The sequence below is a fragment of the Colletes gigas genome, unplaced genomic scaffold (assembly GCF_013123115.1).
Source record: "Colletes gigas isolate AHSC1104 unplaced genomic scaffold, ASM1312311v1 Colletes_gigas_Sc00020, whole genome shotgun sequence".
NCBI lineage: Eukaryota > Metazoa > Arthropoda > Insecta > Hymenoptera > Colletidae > Colletes > Colletes gigas.
In genome coordinates, this window is record NW_025106649.1 from 1,669,669 (window position 1) to 1,687,460 (window position 17,792).

Sequence of the window (17,792 nt, forward strand, 5' to 3'; positions counted from 1 at the left end):
TCCGACTTCTCTGATAAAGATAAATTATATTACTTAAAAAATTAATGAAAACTTTTTGATTTTTGTTTTATTTTTACCTATAGAGTTACCCATTAAATGTCGATAATATTTATGATATAAAGATCGTACGATATTTGTGGAAGAACTACAATTTATAACACAAAAAGTAACGACCAGTAAATCTCGTTTTCGAAATTCTAAATTACTCAAAGACAAGCTAACTTCGTAACACCAATACCGCTATAACTTTCATGGAGGATCGTATCATAAAATCGAACAACGTTGCCAAGAGTGGCGAGAACGTGCCCATCTTTATTACACATCACGTATTCCAGTGTGCTTTATACTACCACTCTGTCTATGGAATTCAATTGGAGTAGTAATACTTAAATTCAACATTCCCTCCTTTTGACCATTTCCGAGCATTTATCTTGAAAATTTCGTGCTTACATAGTAGAGCTCGTAATTCCACTAAATTGTACCCTCCTGCTGGATATGTATATTACATTTTAACGTAAGTTCTAATTAAACAAATATTCATTCTTAATCAGCGTTAAATTACAAGCGTTATAATTTCATTTAATATTTAGGAATACTTCAGCGTTATCATTTTAGTCGCAAATGTATTTCTTCTTAATTAAATGTACGGAGGTGAGACGAAGAAGATGGCAAATATTATGATAGAGCGGTTGTGAGTTCCATGTGAACGTTATGAAAAACACACAGAGAGGCTACTTTATAAGTTGTAATGGTTGAATTATCCTTGGAAAATGATTTGGATGCTTTGGAAATAATTCCAATTTAAAGGAAATTTGTTTAACAATACTAAGCAATATTTATAATAGATAAGATAAATTGAAACACATAGAAAGCTAGAAAAGCTGTGATTAATAATAAAATATGATCTCGTCTTGTTCTCTAAGACAAAGTAAAATACACTTGTGATATTTAAAATTATTTGGATGATCCGAGGAAGAAACCTCACCTCTCATTAATTATTTTTCAATCGAACTCGAGCACATACGTATTGCGATGGGCGTCGTTATTAGTTCTTTGTTCATTCTGAGAACCACTCAAGCTGTTAACGATTCGGTACCAGCCGAAGAAACGAATTGTACAAGTGTTTGCAAGGTGACGTAAGAACGCAAGGTGATTGCACCAAGTTCTTTGCCATGGGAAACCTTGGCAAGAAGGGCGTCTCATCGTCAGTAATTCTCTCTACTAGTAGAGAAAGTAATCGTTACTCCGGTTAACGTCACTCCTTTTTTTTACATTTCACAAACTCCCGCGGTCTTGAACAATTCTCCCAAGTACTATTCGTTTCTTTTGAGAGGTGCACGCAAACCTGAATACCCATTACGAGCGGAGGAACGGCCATCACGCGCTGGTAAAATTCATTCGACTATTCCTCTTACGGGAAAACTCAATTTATGGGGTGCAATTAGAGAAGATCGCTCTTCAAATAAGTTGCGAAATCGAATAGCCACTGTAACACGTGTCAATCGAAAGATCATATCACTGAGAATTTATAATATTTATACAATTTCTTAGAACGAATTTTAAGACGAATTTTGTTCATAAATCTTTGAAGCATTCTCCAACATTTATTTTCATTTATTTAACTTCAGTAATACGTAGTGCAATGTATCCTGTATTTATTTAACATTTTAACTGTTCGTACGTGCCCTCTTCAGAATATGTAATATCTCGCTAACAATCGACATTATTCGTCCCAAGTATCTCTTACGCTTTGTCATTTGTTGTTTTTAATAAATCCTAACAAGCCATACAAGCACTCGAATCCATTTGTAAAATAGCTCGTTCAATATTTGGATCATTTTCGACGAATTTATCAGCAAATTGTACTCCTTGGACAATGTACTTTTGGAATTATCGTTATCGTTTCGATCGTCGTAAAATCGCGTTAAGAGTCTGACGCGCATAAAACAGAACAATCTCGGAATGGAAAGCGGTCTACTACTGCTTACCGTTTATAAACCTACCGCCGAATGTTTACTGCAGCGTCTTGAATGCCTTCAAAACTGTTTACAAACACATTCAAAGCCGCGGAATAACTTCCTACACGGGAACGATGTTCGAAGTCGTATCCTCAAATTACGTCCATTCTTCACGGCGCACTTTGTGTACGCGAGAGCACCGCGTCTCCAGAATGGGCGAAGATAAGACCATTCCTAACAGTGAATATAACCTTCGCAGTCTGCGGAATGTTGCGGATTGGAGGGTGAAAGGTGCCGCACCTGGCGCGTCCTTATAACTTCTGAACAACCTCTTCATATTTCAAACAGGAACGTTCGTCGAAAATGGATGGCTGAACGAACAATGTCTGGGGCTGATGCGAATCGATTCAATGGCCTCCTTTAAACTCGAGTAATTACTTCCAGACGTTCGAATTCGCCGATAAATTATGCGGACCGTGTTTTGTTTCGACGCAACGTTCCTGTTTCTCCCCTCCATTCTAAACCACGTTACAAACAAAATCTTCCTACGAATTGAACACTTATTTTTTAACGCGATTCAAAACTGATTTTTAGTAAAATATTAACACGTTCACTGCCAGATCAAAACCGTATAATATTTTGCAAAAGTAAAATTTTGATTTTGTACCATTGCAAGCTACATAACCTAAAATTTGTTTCGGTATTTATTTTCGTAATCTTGTTAAAATTCACAAATTTTATCGAAATTTATTTTTCTCAACGCCTTAACTTGAGAATTAGTTTTCCGACATCATAATGATAAATCCTGCCATCCATATATGAGTGACGTGGCAGTCAAAGTGTTAAAGATTTAGCGATTTTCTAGCAAGGTGAATAATAGTAAACGTAGACAGTTATTTTAACAGCTCGATTAAGAGATGAAAGTTTCTTTGGAAAATGCAATTTACTGAAATAGTGCTCAAAATATGCTACGAAATATTGAGAATATATTGTGGGTAGATCGAACACTTGTGAGAGAGATAAGAGCGTAGTCCTCTGGTGGCGAGCGCAGAAAGTATCGTCACAGATTTTATTACAATTTGAAAGTCTTCGTATCTTTTAATTAATAGGGCATATTTAAAAAAATAATTCTTTTTTGTTGAATAGTATTAAGAAATCCTGATTCAAACTCAAAGAAAATAAATATTTATTCGATGACTGGCAGAATAATTTATTGTGAGCCAGTGATCAGAATTAAAAATACTATTTAAGAATTAAGAATACTATTAAGTACGTTTTAATATTGTATAATGTCAATGAAAAACAAAAAAAACCGAATTTATTAAACCAGAGAACTTCTGACGAAGAATCGAAGGTTGATTTTAAAAAATCGAGTATCCTTGTTATCGAAAGAAAGGAAAAATCGTTCGATCCTGCAACTTAATTGACTGGAAAACTAACCACCGCGAAAGAGAACGAACTTCGAGACCGAACATAAATACACCTCGCTGAAAGTTGTTTAACTTTCTAACCTGGTAACAAAAAATCTTCAAAAATTCGAATATATTTCACGAACAGAAGCTACTAACTATATTTGAAAATCTATATAAAAAAAAAATTGGGAACTTCATTTTTTTTTAAATAAACAAATTCATGATGGAGATATTTAATCCTCTCTGCAAATAAATCCCGTTTGATAACGTTCGCGGAAAATTACCAAATGGTATTTCAAAAGCAGCTTTCCTCTATCAGAAGTATCAAAAACATTCACCGAATTGACCGAGCGCGAACTTTCCGGGGTCCCCCTGGAAACAAAATAACACCAAAAGCGAGAGCTACGCGAGCGTTAAATCTCTTTTTACATTACTCGTTCGGTAACAATATTCCTCTCGCCACTTTTGAAATTCGCGGTTGGATTTTCCCTTCTTTTGCGAGGGCGTTTCTATTCTATTCATCGGACAGATTGTCACGCTCATCCGGATTGAATATGACCCTTGTTAGAGGTCTATGACGATTCCTCCCTTCCGCCTCGGCGAAGTAGGAGAGCACTTCTAAGATGAGTCTAACAGCTGCGCGAAAGTACGACAGGCAGACTACTTTTTCTTCGTTAGAAGAAGAAAAACCATAACGGCGGAATAACGAAGGCATCCTTCTTGATACACAACGCTACTTCGACGGATCTTGTTACTGGTACTGGCTTACGACCTCATTATCCCGAAAATCGGACTACTTGCGCGAGGGGTGGGCACAGATAAATAAAAGATACGCGCCAGATTTATTAAATTGTACCTTTTGACCCTTACGCTTCGGCTTTGTTTTATCATCGTGCCCGATACGTAACGTTTATCGATCTCGTTATTGCGAATAAAAGCAAAATTATGTCGAAAGCGTGCGCCAACCGAGGTGACGTGAAATATGGAGGAATATAAACTAAACGGTCCAATCTGAATACAAGACGAAAACAGTATCGGTGATTCATGCTTCGAAGCAACGATCGTGCTAGTTATTGGACGCAGTAACGTATCACGGAACGTAATATGCGAATAATAAAACTCTGCACACAGTAATGATTTTTAAAATGAACATTCGTAGGTAGGCATGGTCTTCGTACATGGGAGGTAACACTGGTTCCAAAGAGAATCTCCTCAGTTGAGAGGGATAAAAATGTTCAATTTACGAATCACGTCATGGAGGTTCATTTTAAGAATCATTACTGTACAGTGAGCCCCAAAGTTATTGACAGAGATATATAGTTACAAAAGAATACGCCATTAGAAATGTTCAAAGTACGAATCACGTTTGTGGTTCATTTAAAGAATCATTACTGTAACAGGAAAAATATATCGATATGTTTTTAAATTCATTACTTAAAAGTGTGTTTCGATTTACCAGCTCATCGAACAAAAATTTCTAAGCACAGGATACAAATTGTTAAAGAATTTTTCACTATTTACACACCTCTAATTACTGATACGAATTCGAAAGAAATATTTGTCTTTCATTAGTGTATCTGTATTGCTATTCCCAGGCAGAAAAAGAAACATGTTAATTGGCAAAGAATCGTAGCGTTTACAATTAGTAATTCTCCGGTTCGTAAATAACTAAAAATAAAACCACAGTGCAAGAACGAAAGAATATTTTCACCGGTACAGTATAACGATTGTTCAACATTCTGAAATTTAAAATGTTAGAATGGTAACAATACCTCCGACCTTATAGTCGACTAAAAGGCGAGTCTCGAAAGCCCAAGGTACTTTTAAAAAGAAAAAGGGTTAACGTCGAAACGATAGAAGAAAGAAATTGAACGACGAGGAAGACAACTGGTAATTCCCAAGACTTCGCGATCTCTGAAAACACTGGTTATCGTCTACGACGTAATTGAATCCACCATGCGGCTGAAATTAATCCCTTTATATCGCGTAGCACCGTTTGCAGTCGGGGAAAACTGATTCTTAGGTACCATTCCGGGACCCGATCCTCGACGGACCACCATATTCTGATCGTTTGGTTTGCTTCTAATGCGAATTTCAATAGGCAATGTTGGGTAATGTGCCGAACAGATTTCGCGTGTCTTGGAGGAATTTACGGTTCGGCCATTGTTCCTTCCGTTCGGTTCTCCAACTTAAGTTCTTCCACTGTTGGGTATATGTCATCGTTAATCGCTTCACTGTGACATACAGCGAAGGACACCGATTCTAGGGTTCATGTATTCCTTTCGACTAAGTATTACGTTCAGCAAACGGATTTTACAGAGCTTCACAATTTTACAACGAAGTAAACGATCGCGATGGAAAATTCACTGCAAGTAAAGGATACCTGGATGATTTGAAAATTATTAAAACTTCTAATTATTTCTAATTCTAGCGATTAACACGTTGACTACCACGGTGGTCACCGGTGATCGGCGTTTTAACATATTTACTGTTAGATCAAAACCGTACGATATTCCACAAGATTAAAATTTTGATTTTAGACAATTATGAAGTACATGAATTAAATTTTATTTCAGTATTTATTTTTATAATCATACTAAAATTAATGAATCCTATTCCTAATTTATTTCCTTTAACATTTCAGTTTGAGAATTAATTATTATAGTTCTAAATGGATGACGTGGTAGTCAAAGTATTAAGGAAGTATTTCAATGTTATATATATATAAAAAAAAAGAAAATGTTGGTATCAAAATTAGAAGCAGAAGCTTAGGCTATAAAAGAAGCTACAAGTTTCCCTTATAAAATAAATTTCCCTTATTAAACAAATCTATTCTTTTTCATGGTCATTTTTTGTACGAATAAATTTAAACAAAATTAAATAATATACGTTTAAAAAATTATTTGGTATTAACTCATACGTCACAAGGGGTTAAATTGAGAAATCCAAGAACGTTTAAAAATGTTAGAAGAAATATGTACCTCACCTTGCTGTTCGTCTAGTTGTTGTCAAAGGACAGAGGGGTATACAACGCACGCGCCAGAGGTCTTCCTTCGTCAGCTCGTTTACACTTAGTGACTTATAAGATATTATCAGCGTCAGGTATACGAGCCAGAGTCCCCTCTTTGCAGCCATCTCCCACTTTGTCTCTCTCGATTCAGGCTTTATGTAATTTAGAAGTACCCCTAGAGGTCCCAACGACTACGCTATTGCATTTCTCTTCACAGGAGGAAATGTAGACTCCTTTCATTAAGACATGGTAACAACCATAAACATTGATTATTTATTGAGGGATACTTTAAGGGAAATGAATTCCTCTCCTATGGTTTCTTATTTTAATTCAGTGAATCTCAAGTCAAAACCTAACGTAAAGTTGAATATTTGGTTTGGACGACTTCATACCAGTTGGATGAATCATTTATTGGGTATTTTCCAAGGGTAGTACCATATTTTGCTGCTCTGTTCGATTCTATAGATAACCCCTCTCTCTCTCTCTCTTTGTATATTATATTTGGTATTTCTGAATGTTATTTTAAGTTATCTCTAGGTCTGATTATATCGTTGTTGCAATATGGAGTAACAAATGAAGAAAATGTTTCATATTTCACACCTCAAATTAATTTTAAGACGCAACTTTTCTTCTGTGTTTTTGTCCCTCCTCTAAAGTAATTTTCTTTGGGTCTATTATAACTATCTGGTGGTTTGCTGTTTTAGGGATATTCAATGGTTGGTAGAGCACTTGTGAGAGAGCGTGACCCTCTGCTGGCGAGTGCGGGAACTGTCGCCATAACTCTCAAGGTTCAGTGTTTGCACACTGAATTTAAATTTGTTGCGATCTCAAAATCATTATTATTTCATATTAACGTAATATCTTCTGGCTTTTTTAGAATTATGACAAAGTTACTTTCGATGTATATATAATATTTTCAAATTTTTATAAGAATCATGTAAATATCTGAATAATCGCTTCCATATTTGGTACATACTTTTGTACGAATTTCGCACCAGCTGTAACATCTAAACGCAAAAATACATCTAACGAATCATGCAGACCTTCTACCAAATGAAAAATTATGTTTGGACAAAATTGAAGCGATACTTTTGCCTCTAAACGTCACTCTGATATCGTATCCAATGAATCAAAGCATTCTATAAATACCAAAGAGAAATTATAAACAATCGAGAGTCTCTACTATATTGACGCAATATCGATATATCAAGGAACATTAGCATCATTTCTCACGAATCCCTATACACCCACGATCGAGACAGTTTAATTCGAAATTACAGGAAAGATTAATATCGATGTAATCGATATTAATTCGGTTGTTCAATTACGCGACGCGTCGCGGTAGGAAGAAATCGATTTTCCATTAATTGATTATTAATGAAACCGACGTCGATGGCCAGGGAGTCGTGGCCGCGCGAGGGTTACGACGACGAGTACGTAACACGTTTCCACGGCGATAATTACTCGGTGGCTTACAAGGGAACTCGAACGCCAAACGACGGGGAATTACATTACCGGCGGGAAGTTCTGTTTCCGTTTCGCTGTAATTGGTCAAACGATGCAACCGGGATCCTTTGTACGTATGCACTTGGCAGAGGTATCGCAGACGAGGGGGATGAAAACCCATCTGCAGACGCGTAAGCAAATAGAGATGCAAAGGAACTGGCGGAAGATGAATATTCTCTTTCGTGGAACGCTGACCTCGCCGGGGGGGATTTCTGCGCGAATAAAATTTTCGATTCGAGCATTGTATCGCGCAATAACGAAAATCTCCCTGTGATTTACATGCGCCATATCGTAATGCCTCGAAACGACAGGGAGGTTCTTTCCCTTTGTTCCCTCAGCACCGAAGCTTTTAGCGAAGGGTAACAAAATTCAAATTTGGATCAATGGATAGGCCCCCAAATATTCTTCTTCGTTCTTTCATTTTCATCCTCTACTTTCTTGATTATTTGCACGTCAAAAAAAAAATTGTATGAACTCCAAATCGAAACTATGTGGACCTTCAAGCTCGTATATTTTTCTCTACCGACACAAAAGCAAACATAGACCAATCAGGCGTTTTTGCTACGATACTATTCATCGCCAGAGGACGTTCATCGATCACGAAAATGTAAATTTGCACGATATGCACTACTGGTCAATTGAAAATAACCACTGGTTACGACAAATCAAACATCGACGACAATGGCCAGCAAATGTGGTACGATATTGTACTCGATAAAAATAATTAATTTAAAATTATGAAAAAATGCACTTGGAATTTTATTAGAAAACGTACACTGTTCTGAAAGTCCAAAAAATATACATTCTTCAAATTATATTATTAATTATACTCACAGAGTAAAAATGAAATTTATTATTGTATTTACGTTTATATATTTTTTAAGGCGCTGCTGTCTACGAAGAACAATTCCATTGAATTTCACATTTTTCAGATGAAATAGCCAAGGATCAAAGCTACTACTACTATGTTGTACAATTATGTAGATGGCTCTGAAATTAATTTGAATCGGTGATAGAATTGTCATACTTAATTGCTCATTAAAACTTCCTAATTGAAGGTATTAATCCGTCCCTAGCAATGTTGGTCTCCAACGAACACTAATTAGAGTTTTAATAAAACAGTAGAAACTGAGAGAAGAAGATACTCGTTTTAAAATTAAGAAAATTATATCTTACTAAATGTCTTCGTGTCGGAACATTTAAATAGAAATTAATTTACGTGGAAATTTACGACAGTAAATTTGTTATTACGAGTAAAATAATTCATAAATTATTCGCCCCAACTTATATTCTTATTCGAAGGAATTAATTTCAGAAGACTTAAATACAAAATGGTTGGTAAAATGTATAAATCTACAATTAGAAAAATAAATATTAGTCGTAAAATAAGAGGAATACAAAAAAATTAAATAACAGTAAAATTTTCCAAGCATATAATTATGTTCTTTGTTAAAGGTATTTTATTTTGCATGTTTATTTTTGTATCGAACCTTTATATTGATCATTTCGAATTAATCTGTTTGTATACAATGTGAACAAATAAAATAACAGTAATGGTGTTATTATTGCGAGATATCGTGACATCCGACCCCAGGCTTCAACAAATAAATGTGATTTTAATGGCGCATCCTGCACACTTTCCTCATTTTTCTCTCGAATCCTTGTAATATTTCCATGTCAAAAGTTCTTTCGTCGTAACAATGTGTACACAACAAAGAAAGCGTGCCTTTTTTTTCGCCGATGTGGCATTCTCTTCTTGCACGGGAAACGGCTATCAATTTCCCCCCCACGGAAACGCTTACTCGAACCCCCCCTAGAAACATGTCCGAGGAATCGTTTCCGTTCAGAACCAATTATGAACGTAAACGTTAATTACGAGTGCAAACGTTATACCGGAATTTCACTCCTCCCCTTGTCGATTAAAGCGATACGCGACTTCGTGGATGCCACTAAAACGTGGCGTTAACTCCAAACTCCCACAAAGTAAGCAAACCTCCATGGTTACTTTACGACGGGATATTTCTTTCGGAACAAGCTGAATTTATAACCGTAAGAAGACATTTATACAAAATTTTTATAAAAAGAACTCGAGGAGGTCCAGAAATTTTTGTTAAACGTTTCTATTCTCCAAGACTGAAGTTTATTTATTTACGTAAACGTTGGATATGAAATTTCTTTGTAAATAGACTTTTTATAACTTTATTGGGTCTTACAAAATCGTATTCCAAATGAAATTGTGACATTTGTGTCTATTTTATTAAATTGTTTGAAAATTCCCGCCCCTTAATGTAGAAGTGTTCTCAACGTCGGGAGATATATATTAATTTTTTTTTTTTTTATCACTACACAGCGATGCACGGTTAACTTTCCATGACTCATCCACGAATCGATAAAACGAATATGTTTCACTTACACATTTCAAAAACGATGTCAACGCGTTTCTGTGACTCTTTGTAATTAAAACAAGTCCAAACACCACATTCATTTACTATAATTCATTTACTATGAGTCATTTCACTATGATTACACATATCCCTATACAGGGTGTTCACCTACCCCTGGAAAACAATTATAATAGAAGATTCTAGAAGCCAAAATAAGACGAAAATCAAGAATACCAATTTGTTGATGAAGGCTTCGTTAAGAAGTTATTAATGTTTAAAGTTCCACTCGTAATGAATTTTTTTCTCGAAAATGCGTAGGATTTCGGGGGTATGTCTATTCACTAAACATGGTTGTATTTGACCCCAGCAACTAGAAATAATTTTTTTAGAACAATTTGAAATTTTTTAATTCTGTCGAAAAATTTCAGGGAAACATGTCAATGCATGGTCAGACATTGTATTTTCAGTGAGGAATTTTTTTTCTCAAAGGTGCGTAGGAATTCGGGGGTATGTCTAATAACCAAAAATGATTGTAATTGACCCCTGCAACCGAAAATAATTTTTTCAGAACGATTTGAATCTTTTCAATTTTTCGAAAAATTTCACACTTTCTCGAATTTTTTTCTCGAAAGTGCATAGGAATTCGGGGGTATGTCTAATGACCAAAAATGATTATAATTGACCCTTGCAATCGAAAATAATTTTTTTAGAACGATTTGAAATTTTTTAATTTAATTTTTTAATAACTTTTTAACGAAGCCTCAGTCAAGAAATTGATATTCTTGATTTTCGTCTTATTTTGGCCTCTAGAATCTCCCATTAAAATTTTTCCCAGGATTGACCGTACACCCTGTATACATACTATGGTTACAGTCCCACCCTTAAATAGAACCATGTCATCACCTCATAAAAAAATATATTAACTATAAGTGTAAACTTCTATAATAATTTTGACAAGATTACAATCTCTATAAATAAATTGTTACATTCCACGTCGTTCTGCGTTATTAAATTATTCGTCTGTGTCTGGTTGCGCGGGTCCAACCTGCCGACAAACCATTTAACGCCGAAATATTGTTACAGGAAATAGCAATTACCTGTCTGGTAACAATTTCACCCAAGAAAAGTCAAAGAGTCGGGGGTTCGGGGATACAGCGAAGCGTTCGCCTTTCAGTAACCGGAAACGACGTCAAAGAGGAAATACGAGGCGCTGACTGTGGGGGATGGGGAGAGGGGGTGTTCTCTAGCAAGGACGAATTAAAAAGTTCATGCGCGATGGCGCGGTAGGGGACGGAAATGGAGGAAGGTGGGATCCTTTTTATACGAAATGAAACGAGATCTATATACGTCGGATGAAGAGGGGTTTCGAGGGAAAGTTTTTATTGGACGTACGCGCGAGGTACTACGGTAGTTATCTCCGGTACACGGTGCCTCGCCAGGGTTACCCTAACTTCGTAACACGGAGGATCGACTTCCGGTTTACTTCGAGTCTCCTTCCAATTGCGCTGGAGAAATCTCTGGAATTGAAGCCGCGTAAAAATTTCACGGAAATTGAAAGCGTTTAATGGATACTTACGGGCGTGTAGATTTCAGTTCAATCGGGCATATTTCCGGTGAAACTCCCAGTGTATATTTTATACAAGTTTTCCGTCGATGGTTTACGGGTACATATTTTATTTACACTTTTAATCCTCCTGAGAATAACGAGTTTCGATGATATTTTTAATATAATATGCACATTCTATTTATACTTCTAATGCTAATGAGAATAACAGATTTGAAGATTCAATGATACTTTTATTTTGAATAAATAAGTTACGTATTAAATTTCAATCTTATATATTTATTATAAAATTCTCAGTGAAAGACGAAATTATTTTCAAGGGAATCAGACGACGCGTTACGCCCGAATATTAATGAAATTTCACAGGTAGACAGAGAACCGTAAAATATACGATGCATGTTCGGCCATTTGCGTCGACGAACAATAGTTTACGAGATACTTAACAATGAAGATTGTAATCATCAGCCGGTATGTTAACACGTTAACCGCGATGTGTATCCAATTGGATGCGCATCTACGCATGCCCTCGACCAGCGTTTATCAATTTGAACACACAGACACACACATTTCACATTTCCTACCATTCGTATATAAATCCAGAACATTGCATTGATTTTCTTTGATAGTGAATCCTGGAGAGGGTCTATCGACTTAGTCGAATTTTATTTAAAACTATACAATAAATTAAGTTGCAAATTAAATTACAATTTCCTGAGTCGTATTTCCAGACACTGATTAAAATGAAAATGTCAATGTCGTTCAAGTAGCTATTAATTGTGTTTCATATTCTTCGACACAACATACACAAGTCATTAGAATACAATTAATGATACAAAAATTACTTTAGAATATTATAATATTATATTTTAACACGAATCGTTTAAAAATAAATATACTATGATTTTCAACATTACAGCTGATATAAATTGACAGAATAAATCAATTTTTTATTAGTAGAGTGTTTTCATGGAAATTTCGTTCTTACTACTTGATGTTTTCAATGTATTTTGCAACTAAAACGAATAAAGTTAACTTTACAATATCATCGTTAAAATCTCGTGGTTCACTGCAGATCTTAATGTTTTCTACGACGTTGAAAAGCATAGAAACGTCGGATCTTCGAACCAAAGAATCGGGACAATCTGCGTTTTTGTTTTACATGTTCCATACCCTTTACGATAAAGGTTTCTCCGTTTGCACGGTTCTTATTGTCGTATATTTCTCTAGTCCAAGTTTATGCCTAGGTATTTTTAGCTCTTGGGCAATAATGGAATATCTCTTTGTGGATACGCAAAATTGATAAAATTAAATACTCGGACTTAGTAGTTTCATACAATCATTAACCAAAAAACATTATTTCACATATAACAAAATTTTAGAAAGAATTCCATTGCAGTTATTTATATGTAAGTTTCACAAAATAATATATGCAATTAACAAATTTAATTTTTCTTAACTTAATAGAAGCTAAATCTCTGATAAAATTTCTTGGGAGATAATCCTAAAATCTTATGGTTTTCATTGCAACATACAGAGCAAAAGAACAAAGTTTCCTCTGGATTGGACAAAAATAGTGGCAGTTACATACATGGAAATCTACATACAAGTGTTTTGCAAAGTCCAAATAGAGAATTTGATGGTGACGTTTAATATAAAAAAAAAAAGAGAATTGTTTTGCTACAAAAATTTGGGTGTTTCAGATTATCAGTCTGGCAAATTAGCACATGCTTTCTACTAAAACACACAGATTATGAATTTTATTTTCTTAATATCGTTATCATACTTCCTTCCCTTTTGCTTTCTGAGTGTTCAAGATTATTAATTTTACATTGTTTAATAGACCAACATATTTAGATAAAAATCTTGTAAATTAACATATGCTTTCTACTGGAACACAAAATCACAAACACACAGATTTTGAATTTTATTTTCCCTTTATCGTTACCATATTTGCTTCCAAGTTTCTTTAGCTTCAACAACATGGCGCCCGGGGCCATGTGCCCATTCTGCCCCCTCACGTTTTATCACGGCCCTCTGCCCCCGCCCCTCCGCCATATTGCTGAATAATTTCGATGCAACCTCGCCGGATCTCTCGTCTCGTTTCTCATAGACGGCACACCTTGTGCATCCTTACCCCTTTGTCGCGATAAAAGACAGCATATCAGCGCATCGATCGATGCAACGCTCTGAATATGCTATGTTCAGCTCCGTGCGTGCATCCAGCTCGCGTTGGGTTATTATTTTCCTCGGAGAAAAGTGCACCGGTGTGCACGCGCGCGGGTCGTTTCGCGCGTAGAACGTCAGTGTATCGGGATGTTATGTAAACCGGTGGTCATGTGAATCAGTGGAACGCGGACAATTTACCGCGTGCGATACACTCGTTGTCCGCATGCATTACGGGATTAAATATCAATGTCAAGTCAGAATTCTGCCGGTGTTTATTGTGCCGGAAACACGCTCCATGCAATTTTGCGATAATGCACAAGCGGTAACTCGCGCGTCGGGCATACCGATAAGTTTTGTCACGCGTTTCAAGAAGTTAGTATCGTATCCTTGTCGACGATATCATTATTCACCGATGCACGGTTAACTTTCGTCTTTCCACGGTTAACTTTCCACGATCCATCCACGTGTCGATAAAACGAATATTTTTCGTCTACACTTTCTGAAAACGATACACATTTCTGCGATCCTTAGGATTGAAATTAGTCCAAACACCGCGTTATATTCATTTTAATATGATTATAGAATAAATTAGGGCACGCGTTTCAAGAATTTACTATCCTTGTCGAGGAGAATTTGTTCATTATACAAGAGATCCACGGTTAATTTTCGTCAAAATTTGCAAGGTTAACTTTCCACGATCCATCCATGAGTCGATAAAACGAATATTTTTCGTCTACACTTTCTGAAAACGATACACATTTCTGGGATTCTTAGGATTTAAATTATTCCAAACACCGCGTTATAATCATTTTAATATGATTATAGGATAAGTTTAGGAACACGTTTCAAGAAGTTACTATCCTTGTCGAGGAGAATTTGCTTATTATACAAGCGATCCACGGTTAATTTTTGTTAAAATTTGCACGGTTAACTTTCCACGATCCATCCACGAATCGATACAACAAACATTTTTCATTTTACACACTTTTTAAAATCCACTTACTCCTTATATTATTCTAATCTTTTCATATTTGTGTAAATTAAATTTGATTTAATTTTCTGCTTAAATGACGTTACAATTTATTAGTATCTTCCCTTTTATAGTGTATTTTCTTATGATAGTTCGAATGAAACTAATTCTTGTAGTATTTGCTCGACACAATTAAATAATATACAATTTCTTTGTCAAATTTACCTTGTACAACTACATGAATATTGGTAAATAACAGGTATTGATTTATCTGAAATAACAGGCATTCGATATATTGGAACCGTTTCATTACTTTGCAATATTAATAATATGATAATGATTAAGATAATTCCTTCCAAAATTTGATATCGTAAAAAGAAATCTCTGTAGTATATTTTGTTCTTTTTTATTTAGTACGATGATTTTTGATAAAGCATGAATTATTTAGAATCTGTCACATCAAAAAAATGTTTCAGTCAAAAGTTACTCGAGTTCAAATGGAGTATCGGTGTAACCAAATTTCGATTCCAATTTTATAAAAATTGTCGAGTCTAAACAAAAATCCACGGTCTGATATTATTGTGATTTATTCAAATAAGAATCGTTACGAGAACTTTTTCATGTTTTCTGTATAAAGTACAATTATTTGTCGTTTGTCTAACTCTAGAAAAATTCACCTGTTATCCGTACAAAATATTTGACATGGCTTTATAATGCACGCGTCACCCACTAAATTGCAGTATTATTGTCACGTAAATAACGTAAACTAATGAAAAGCAATACGTACCGCGTATAAATTTTCGAAACGCGAGTTACCGAGTATTACCAGTTTTTAAACGAGCTACTCAAAAATTCATAAATTTAGATGTCGTTCCACTTTAAAAAATGAGAGGGCCATCCTCCTCTGGCGCGGTAGTAGTCGCATAGATCATAATGAAAGGTTCCCGTGTGCTCCGAAATATCCAAAAAATGTCACTATTCTTAATGGCTTTCGAGAAAATTTGTCATAGTTTATGTAGCCAGCTCTATAGAATCTCTTGTCTCCGTTGCGTCGAAACGGCGGATTCATAAAGCCCAGCAGGATGTAGCTATTCATTCTTTAGAAAGTCGAATTTTTCGCTTATAGCGCTGCGCCAACGAAGGCTGCTAATTAGACAGCAACTTTTTCGCTCCGTCCATATGTTTTTTTTTCAGATCCGTACGCTTTATGAGTTTGCGGCCTGCAAAATTAACTGCTGAAACACTCGGAATTGGTCCTCTGTTTGAAGGCTTCCGTTAATTGAAACTGGTCACTTCGTTGATCCAACGCAAATATTTAATTAATAAAACACTGCGATTCTTCCCACAATATTAATATCGATCAGTTGAAGCATTGGACTATCATTTTTATACTATATTCATCCATTAAATTTTTGTAAATCTATTTCGAAAGTTAAAGTTCCGGTTTGTCGATAAGAAAGTGTGTCAAGTTTAATAATTTGTATTCGTTAAAAATTTTCTATGTAAATAACTAACAAATTAGCTCGTATATGCACAATTTTAATATCGATCATTTGAAACATTGGACTATCATTTTTATACTATATTCATCCATTAAATTTTTGTAAATCTATTTCGAAAGTTAAAGTTCCGGTTTGTCGATAAGAAAGTGTGTCAAGTTTAATAATTTGTATTCGTTAAAAATTTTCTATGTAAATAACTAACAAATTAGCTCGTATATGCACAATTTTAATATCGATCATTTGAAACATTGGACTATCATTTTTATACTATATTCATCCATTAAATTTTTGTAAATCTATTTCGAAAGTTAAAGTTCCGGTTTGTCGATAAGAAAGTGTGTCAAGTTTAATAATTTGTATTCGTTAAAAATTTTCTATGTAAATAACTAACAAATTAGCTCGTATATGCACAATTTTAATATCGATCATTTGAAACATTGGACTATCATTTTTATACTATATTTACCCATTAAATTTTTGTAAATCTATTTCAGAAAGTAAAGTTCCGGTTTGTCGATAAGAAAGTGTGTCAAGTTTAATAATTTGTATTCGTTAAAAATTTTCTATGTAAATAACTAACAAATTAGCTCGTATATGCACAATTTTAATATCGATCATTTGAAACATTGGACTATCATTTTTATACTATATTCATCCATTAAATTTTTGCAAATCTATTTCGGAAGGTAAAGTTCCGGTTTGTCGATAAGAAAGTGTGTCAAGTTTAGTAATTTGTATTCGTTAAAAATTTTCTTGCGAATAACTAACAAATTAGCTCGTATATGCACAATTTTAATATTGATCATTTGAAGCATTGGACTATCATTTTTATACTATATTTACCCATTAAATTTTTGTAAATCTATTTCGAAAGTTAAAGTTCCGGTTTGTCGATAAGAAAGTGTGTCAAGTTTAATAATTTGTATTCGTTAAAAATTTTCTATGTAAATAACTAACAAATTAGCTCGTATATGCACAATTTTAATATCGATCATTTGAAACATTGGACTATCATTTTTATACTATATTCATCCATTAAATTTTTGCAAATCTATTTCGGAAGGTAAAGTTCCGGTTTGTCGATAAGAAAGTGTGTCAAGTTTAATAATTTGTATTCGTTAAAAATTTTCTATGTAAATAACTAACAAATTAGCTCGTATATGCACAATTTTAATATCGATCATTTGAAACATTGGACTATCATTTTTATACTATATTCATCCATTAAATTTTTGTAAATCTATTTCGAAAGTTAAAGTTCCGGTTTGTCGATAAGAAAGTGTGTCAAGTTTAATAATTTGTATTCGTTAAAAATTTTCT